This window comes from Lathyrus oleraceus, chromosome 5, assembly GCF_024323335.1.
Source record: "Lathyrus oleraceus cultivar Zhongwan6 chromosome 5, CAAS_Psat_ZW6_1.0, whole genome shotgun sequence".
NCBI classification, from domain to species: Eukaryota; Viridiplantae; Streptophyta; class Magnoliopsida; order Fabales; family Fabaceae; genus Lathyrus; species Lathyrus oleraceus.
The window spans coordinates 182301437-182311361 of record NC_066583.1 but is presented as its reverse complement, the minus strand read 5'-3'; the positions used below and the strand labels follow the sequence as shown (position 1 = coordinate 182311361).

General features: G+C 36.2%; 1 long non-coding RNA gene across 1 annotated transcript; it reads right to left on the bottom strand.

Moving 5' to 3' along the window:
• Nucleotides 1-3574: 3574 nt before the first annotated feature.
• Nucleotides 3575-5247, bottom strand: LOC127081986 (uncharacterized). Its single transcript, XR_007788142.1, has 2 exons — nucleotides 4016-5247; nucleotides 3575-3912 (listed from the first exon to the last, which is right to left on the bottom strand). It is a non-coding gene; the product is annotated as an uncharacterized LOC127081986 (long non-coding RNA).
• Nucleotides 5248-9925: the final 4678 nt, after the last annotated feature.

Genomic DNA, 9925 nt, shown 5'->3' with positions numbered 1-9925 from the left:
TAAGGCGGTCAATCCCTTTCTAAGTCTCCTTGCAATTTTTCTGTGTTTTTCTCCATATTGAACGGATTTTTGATTTTTTTTTAAAAGTTTTGATTTTTCGACTATTTCCCAAAAACCCAATTTTAAAAAAAAATTGAAATTTTGAAATTTTTGCCAAAAAGTTATTTTTTCATTAAATAGCTTAAAAAAAATAAATTCTTTAGATTTTGGGAAAATCTCAGAAAAACAGTCGAGTTAGGAAAAAAATAGGAAAACATTTTACATTCCAAAATCTCAAAATTAGGAAATCAAACGACCCTAACAGAGTCGTACAAATCCTTGGGGGCAAGGTTCAACACAACTGTAACCAATTCAACAAAAAAACAAATAATCATATAATCATGTCATATCATAGGGTTATTAACAATGAAGTATAAAGCCTCGAGGGGATTTATCCCAAACCCCCCAATAGGGTATACGATCAACTCAGAATAGCAACAATCCAACACAATAAAATTCAATATGCAAGAAACATCGTAGCTCATAATTCACATAAAGGAAAATTAGGGAAACCCATAACAATTCCTAAGAACGCTGATAGGAGGGTAAGAAACTCACACTATCTTGCAAGCCAAAAACCATCTAAGTGTGGATAATTTCTTCCCTCTTACCTCGAATTTTCTGTAAGATTGATTTCCCTGAAATTTTTTCGAATCCTTTCTCCCAAAATCTTCACGAAACTTCTCTACCTTTTTCTCGTTCTAACAAAATTGGCTTCTAACATAATTTTGTCACAACTTTTAGTATTCATATGGGCTCATTTTTCAAAATTATGGTTTTTGCCCAAATAAATATAACATTCTCTCCTTCTACCTTATACTTCTCACTAATCACAAAATTAACTGTTTTTTTATTTAATCAATTAAATAATTATTTAAATTAAATAAATATTCAATTAAATAATTATTTAATCACAATTCTTCACTTCCTATTATTTTATTTTATAATTAAAAATTAAGTAATAATTAAGATAATACTATTTATCTGCTTTCACAGCTCTTAACCTAGGTAATTAGTAAATTATCAAATTACCCCTACATTCTGAAAATACCACAATTCACATATAATCACAAATCACATAACAATTAAATAAATTACTTAAATAATAAGTTGTTATGTTACACATTGCCCACAATTGTATAATTTTGAATTAAGAAGGATTCTAGTCTCTTTATAATCAAAAGTCATAAGAATAGGAAATTGATCAGAATAATTCTTGGTGATTATAGTACAATATAGAGAAGTACATAATCAATCCAAGCTTTATTACCAATGGCTCTATCCAAACATTTTTCAGTATACCTCCTACCCTCTCTACCATTAGACCATGTGTAATGGTGGCCCTTGGTAGGCAAGTGAATCAGGTTATTTGAGTTGGACCAGTTGAAAAAATCTTCCATAGGAATTCTAGCCGGTTGAGAATGACCCCGGTACTCAGGAGTGCCGAAGATAGCATTAAAGTCGCATATGAAGCACCAAGGAATGTCAATATGAGAAGGTTAAAGATTGTTCCACATCTCTCTTCTGTGAATGTAATTCGTAGAAGCATAGATGGCAATGATCACATATTTATGATGATTATCATTAATGATAAAAGAAACTTGTTGATCGTCAGCAGAAACCAACAGAGGATCAATATATTTATTGCAGATGCACCATATACTAGGAAAAATGTTGATTTTATGATTCATGGCAAACAGTTTTAGGTGTAAGTTAGAGAGGCAATTCTGAGGGAACTTGGAATATTGCATCCATGACTCTGCAATGAAGACAAAGTCAGGTTTGTGTTTCTTAATAGTTCTCTTATGAAATAATATTGATGGGGGATTAAGAAGACCCATAATGTTCCAATAGATACACTTCATAATCAAGTGTTGATCTTACTAAAGTTAGGTCTAGTTGATTTATGAAATTTCTTTTTCTTTGATTTTCTTTTGGATGTGACCAACTAGAAATCCTCGAAGCATCCCTCTATATTTTCCTGTTGAGCATCATTGTGTTCCTCCATATTGGCCTATGAATTTAGCAAGAACTCTTTCCCTTTGGTATTGTTTATCTATAATTGAGTCTCCTCTACTGTTTCTTCCACTTGTGTGGCATCTACAAAGTCATTTTCTGAGCTTCCATCATAATCAAGCACTTATATAACTAGATCTTTGGGAATATTGATCAAGCTGGTTTGATCAACCAAAGGTTTCACGCCTTCCTCATCTGATCAGTCTGAATGTTTTCCTCTATGTTTTCAATATTCTTCTGTTTTTCAATTTGAAGAAAACTCCACTTTGATGTCTTAGCCTGTTTAGCTTCAACTTTACCTTATTCCCATTATTGATTTCCATTCTTCTGCAGTTATCCAAATAGTGATCGATACAAGTACAAAATTATATAACAATAACTTTTTCATATTCAATCTCCATAAGAAAAGCAAATCCAATTCCTCTCCACAAGAATTTTGTAGTTGAACACCTTAATCAAATCCAAGTCCACCAAAACCATAACATAATGAGCAAACTCTCTTTCAAAAGAATCTTTGCATGAAGTAGAATTAATGCATATGAGGTCCTAATTATGCTAGCAATTGAGAAAATAACTTTAGGGTGCCACTACTCCTGAGATAAGCCATGAATTATAATCCATATCAAGGCTAAAGTTTGTTTAATCTTTGAGGGAACGAAGTCCCTAGTTCATGAAAACAACTTCAAAATACCTGAACCTAAGTTCCAAGCATTGATCGATCGGACTGCGTGAACATCCTCTAACCAAGAGAAGGAAAACTCGAAGAAACTCTTCCATAAAGAAGTGATTCCCTATTTTCCTATGTGTCATACCCCAATTTTGTCTTACTAGATCCATTGCATTGCATAGTTCATTTTCATTGAGACCAACATGTCCATTGCACTTAATTATACTTCTTGCCCTTTATACATAATTTGCTCCATATGCCTAAGTCCGCTAATGCCAAGTATTTAATCTTAGGTTGGCATTCACTTTGTATTGATAAGCCCATGTTTTACATCTCTTGAGTCATTCATCATCTTTGGCTTAGAGGTAAAAGTCCAAAAGTTTGCATTTTTTACTTTGGTTTAGTAATCCATTACATCTTGTTTGTTTTCTCCTTGTATTTGAGATTTTGTTTTAATATGATTTCTATCTTGGTTTAATATCAATCAAGGTCATAAGTAGGTCTCATCATGCAAGTATCGGGGCGGTGAATCCAATAGCATGGCCATGGGCATGTGTGATTACAAGCAACGATTGCTAGTGTGCCCAAATTGGCTTGCAACTTTGTTGACTTCACCTCTGCTTTGGAGGCATAGATCACTTTAAAGTTCGCATTTTCTCAAACATAGATGACAAAGGGCAATGAGATATTCATAAAAAATATATATATAAAAGTAAATTCACAGTTTTTCTTTTTCATTTTTTACAGTCGTCATTCTCTTAGCGTGATGTGTTGATAAGCCTCCTAGCATGGTTACTAAGTGGTCGACTGTACATAAAATGGCTATGAATTCCAAAATACAACATTGCACGGTTTAAAAGTACCAATTTGGAATTACATTAACTGAACAAATTATGGATTTACAAACATAGTTGCTTGAATTGCCTTTAACAGGAGCACATCATAAGGTCAAATATAACAATCCTAGGTCCTTAATTACATTACAGCAAGAAATAAACTTCCAAAAAGAATATAATAAGCTACAAGCCATGTCCGGATAAGCATAACCCATGCTACACCACTACTCAAGCCATGACCAATAACGACAACCAGCTAGCAAAATGCATACGAGCCAAAAGCCAAAAAGCGACCAGCACAGCTGCACGAACGACATAAGTTGCAACAGCCAAGGCTTCAAACGGCAGTGCAAGCTGAAAAAATCCGAAACTCAGTGAAAACTATGCCAAGCTAAGCCAAATCAAAACGACATTCAAAATTCAACAGCAACAAATAACAACAAGCAAGACAATGTACCTGTTGTAGAGTCTTACCACAATAAAATCACAAATTGCTTACCAAAAACTACCCTGTTATATCAGTTGATGAAATCACCCTGCATTGAAACAAGATCGATACGTTGAAGTGAATCTATCAGAATACGCGCATAAGAAAAGTGAATTTAGATGATAATATACCCAAAGTGGGGACCATTGGAATTGAGAGGATCCAAAGCCTCATCCACTACAGACAAAAAGAAGCGACTTCATTCCTAACGGACTCACAAGATATGCAAGATTTGAGAAAAATATTCTTTAACAACTTACAGATTCTGCCAAAGGGACCATACACCTGGGTCTATAAAGAGGAACATGTCCCAATCGTGAAGGGGGAAGGCTACCGTTATTCTGGAAAAATTCCCAAGAACCCTCTTCATTAGAGCTCATAAATTTTCAAGTCTAAATTAGAGTTTCACACTAAAACTCTAACATAGACGAGCTCAGGCCAGCACAATAATTAACAGCAAGCAGAGAAGAACAGAGAAAAAGAAGACGAAGAGGAATCGAAAGTAAAAGAAGACTTATCTCAAACGTGGTAGGGAAGCGTCGCCAGTAACTGGACTCCGATCAAGTATACTCCTTTTTTCTTTCTTTGCTTAAGATCTTTGCATCATCTTGCTCGCCATGGTGAACCGACTATGAACCCCAATATAACTGCGCCGAATCGCTGTTATAGTAGCTTCAATTGCAAATTTAGGGTTTGCCTTTGAATGTTCGCTTTTAATTGTTTTTTTTTTGTTCGTTTGGCTTGAGGAGAAGTTCTATGTAGTTTTTGTTTGAGAAAAGTTCTATTTAGGTTTTTCTATGATTAGGGCTTCCGATCTAGGATCTTGGTTGGTTTTTTGTTGTTTTTATGGCCGGATCCTTAACCACGAGCTTGAAATAGGAAGGATAGTGTTTAGTTTTGCTTGGTTTGGGTAAGGTTCGCCGGAGAAGAAGGTGGCGCCGCCGCCGTTGGACGGCAACCACCGTCTTCTCCGGTGGGGAGCGGACGGAGAATAAGTTGAGAGTTGCAAAGCAACTCTGTATTGATATAGAGAGGAGAGAGAAACGAACGAAGAAGTGAAAGATTCGGTCTTGCATGTTACCTTTCTAGGTTTAAGACTTCCAGCCGTGTGGTGGTGACAAGTGTCTCCACCATTGGGACACTTGTCACCGGTAAGATGGAACACCCCATTGGATCCGGTGCGAAGTACCATACCCTTACCGTTTCCGCGCACCCTTGGTACTCATCCATTTGTGATGACTAGTTTAGGTCAACAGATCTAACGGTGGATGGATCTTCGTAGTCAACCTGTTGACTATGAGTTTTTAGACTTCATAGGCCTGCGTTTGGGGCCTTTTGACTTGGGTTGGGTTGTTTGTTTTTGTCACACCCCACTCTGTTTCAAGATTACTTGTTTTTCTCTTGGGCTCATAGGGCTCATTGTTTATCTTTTTCTTCTTCTTCTTTTATGTTTTTGTATATATAATTTATTTTCTTCAATTTGTTTAATTGACCATTAATTGACATTTCATTTAATTGATTAATATTTCATTTTAATAATAAGTTTAAGTTTTTCTCATCATCATGATTTAATTAGAATTATTCAATTGATTTCTTTTCAAAATTCGTTTAAATTAATATCTTTCATTTGCTTGGTTGGGTTTATTATATAAATTCTTATAGCCATGTACCGATTTTTCGACAAACGCCCAACCATTGATTACCATGGTTTACACTCTCATTATACTAATTTTAAAAAAATGAATCACATAACTCTCGATTTAGTCGAGCCCATTTTCCATACCCTTGTAAGTCGATAACTTTTAGCATCGCCATCAACCTCACATAGCTTACTCTTGGGCTTTCTTACAATGAGACCTAGTTGATCGTTAATTGATTGATTAGATGATCGATTCACTAAATAAAATTCATTTCATTCATAAACACCAAATTAAAACCTCGATCAAATGTCGAGTATTTTCATTCAAAATTAAATTAACGTACCCAATCACAATCAAATACCATTTCATTTGGGAAATGAAAAGGGGGATGGTTTTGAGTTTTCAACTCCTCTCCTCGATTACTTGAATACGAGTTCTCTTACTCGGTTAGTAAAATAATCGTCATTTCTAATCCACTTAAGCATAATTAAATTAAAACATTCTTACAACAACGAAATGAAAAGGGAGATGACTTTGAGTTTTCAATTTCTCTCCTCGATTGTTTGAATACGAGTTCTCTTACTCGGTCAGTCGAACAATTATCGTTTTTACATAAATTAATAAATTAATCAAATCATTTTCATAATAAATTACACGAAAAGGGAGATGGTCTTGAGCCTTCGATTCCTCTTCTCAAATGCTTGGATATGAGTTGTCTTACTCAGCCATTCGAGTACTTGTCGTTTATTCTAAAACACATCAACCATACATAATCCTATTTTCACAATCACTCAGATGAAAAAGAAAGTGGTCTAGAGTCTTCTATTCCCTTTCCCGATTGTTAGGATACGAGTTGTCTTACTTAATTATCCGAGTAATCATCATCCAGTCAAAACACCTTAATCATCATTAAAATCCTTTTACAATTAAGGATGAAAAAGAAAGCGGTCTATAGTCTTCTATTCCCTCTCCCGACTAAGTGGATACGATTTGTCTTACTCGACTATCCGAGTAATCGTCATCCAACCAAAAATACCTTAACATATCAAACCTATCCTCGCCCAGTGCGATCAAATCCAATCAAACAATACATCAAACATATCCTTTTCTCGCCCTCGTGCAATCGAAACCAATCAAACAAAACATCAAACATACTAACTCAACTTGTCACCCCCCGTGTGACCAAAACCCTTCTTTCAAAAAGAACATTGTTGATCCTTTCTAATGCGCACAACAAACTAGTGTTAGAGCCTCCGCCGAGAGTAGACAAGCCAACGTTTAGTCGTTAGACCGCCGACCTACACAGTCGTTCACAAAACAAAACACAACAATTAATCTTTGTTGCCCAAACTACGAATTCTCTGATTTCCTTATTGCACCATAAGGATACGTAGGCAGGAGATTGTTGTATCTTCGCGAGCACACTAATAAGAAACCTCCCTTTTCCCCTTCTGAGGTTACCACACATCTCTATTTTTAATCTTTTATTAACTCAAAGAAAACAAACAACATACAGCTAACACTCAAATCGCAAAATTGAACTAAAAGGTTCTCGTTGAGTACAACGGACGTGAGGGGTGCTAATACCTTCCCCTTGTGTAATCCACTCATGAACCCGAATATGGTTACGACGACCATTATTCTACTTTTCAAAGGTTTTATCGATATTTTCCTATTCCTTCATTGGGATAAAAAAAGTACAGTGGCGACTCTGTTCGAACTAACATTTTTCCGCATCCATCGCGAGGGATCGCATTTTTTCGGGGTGCGACAGATTGGCGACTCTGCTGGGGACATAGCTCCAAGCAAGAGATAGTGAAGCCTAACTTAGTTCAGTTTCTGTATTGAGTGTTAATCTTGTTTGTTTGTTTGTTATCTTTATTCTGTTATTATTACTCTGTGATAATTATTGATTTGTGATTTATTGTCTATGTCTTATTTGGGGCTCTCTGTTAGTGGTGCTTTGTGAGATAGGCTCTCTACCCAAGCCTGAGAAAAACCATAAGTTTAAGTTGGTGGTTGCTGTAGCGGAGTATTCGTCGCTATATGATTTATCGATTAAACCATAAGCAAAGCATACAATGAATTCGAGTCGCCACCGCACTTTTATTTATCCAAAGGACTGGCTAAAAAGCGAACAAAAGCCTAAGAAGTTTTACACGTAGAAAACTAATAAAAAGATCAGAGAGTTTGGGTAAGGGGTAAATTACGCAATGGGAAGGTGTTAGGCACCCATCACGTCCTAGGTACTCCTAGGGAGCCCTTTTCACACTTGTTGTATAAAATTGTTATTTGTTATGAAATATTTATTGTGCAAACATGATTGGGATGATGAGAAAAGAATGTACAAGTTAATTATTTTTGTGTTCGAACGGATGAACCCGTTGCCTACGTACCTTCCATCAAAGGTAAGGATCAAAACGCCGTAGTTCGGCTAAAAGATTTCCAAAAGTTTGTGAGTTCAATTTTAAAACACAAACCCTAAGGTCTTTCATTATCAATGGGAGAAAACTCGACCAAGACCAACATCCACCATGCGAGGATAGCTTCGACGTACTAGAGGGGTTAACCCTGTTTTCAGTACGGAAGTCTTATAGTCGACTCACTAAGGATAAGGTGAGGTTTACATCAACCATAATGATAATTGAAACCTATGGCTAATGTGAAAAGATTAACAATGGACAAAGCCAAAACAATTGAATGGGTGAAGTTAATTGATTGTGATTATGAAAGTAGAGTCAAAGTATGATTAAGATTGATTCAAAAGAAGTGTTATGGAATGGGGTTTGAAAAAAAAAAAAAAGTCAAGGACTTGGGGTCCAGGTTTTTAATTTGAAAACATGAAGATGTTTGCACAATATCTATCTCAAGTTTGAAAGTAAGGTGTGAAAAGGTTTAGGACATAATGGGGATGCATGGATGAGGATGGATTGTAAAACTTCTTAGAAAGTTCACCTCTTGAGATCATATAGAAGATGATTCAAGTGCGTCCTTTGGAATAGGCAATGAGCAATAATAATGTAAGCAAGCAAATGATATCGGATGCCACTCAATGGTCTTACTCCAATCTCACAAACAAAAGCGGATATCGGATACCACTAGATAGATTTACACCAATCTCCTAAAACAGAACTGGATATCAGAGGCCACTCAATGGACTTATACTAATCTCCTAAAACAAAATGAAACTTGGATACCGGATGCCAATCTGTCTGGACTTATACCAATATCCAACATATGATCATAGGAAAGCAAATGCCAACTTGCAGGGACTTACAATTGCATCCTCATATAAACAAAAGCAAAACATGGATGTCAGATGCCAATCTATCTGGGCTTACTCTAACCTCCACAGTATGGTCCTAGGAATACAAATGCCACATCACAGGGACTTATAATTGCATCCTCACATACAACAAACAAATGCATCAAGCAAAGAGAAAGATGAGTGGCCAATGAAATGGTCTTATACTCACTTCCATATCATAGGAGCAATGGCCAATGAATGGTCTTACAATTGTCCTCAATGGGCAAACAACAAAGACATGTCACAAAGACAAATGAGATGATCATGCACTAATGAGCAATTAATGATGATGAGTGCACAAAGCATGCAAGCAAACATGTGTATATGAAGTAAGTGATCAATCAATAAAGTCAATCAGCACACACTATAACCACACAATGAGGCTCACACAAAAGGGTTAGGCATTGAAGCCAACTGGAAATAGGTTAATGGTGCTCTTAACCTTGCCATTGAGGGGCTAAGGTGAAGCAGATGAAAGGATATGAGGGGTGTGCCTCATTGCTCTTATCCCTGGTCAGGGAGAGCATTGAATATCAGAAGGTGTGGGAGTTCAGAAAGTAGGAACTCTCTCCACAGATTATTGACTCAATAGATCTTGGGTTTGGATCTCAATGCTACAACCATGTAATGGGAGCAAGGAGAAGACTCACAGAATAGTGGGAGATAGACTACATATCTCTTATATCCACCAATTGCCTTATTTGAAGGACTTTTCCTGCTTGGGACAAATGTAAACACACACAAGCATTGCCTCTTAAGGAGGACTTCAGACAGTTGCCTGGCCAAATAACAGGCCAGGTCTTCCAGACTACATGAAGAAAAGGAATTATACCTCAATGCAAATTGCTATTAATCAAAGCAAAGCAAGTTCTTAAAGAACTAAGCAACTAAAGGTACCTGAAACCAGTCAAACAGAATCAGTACACAACTCAA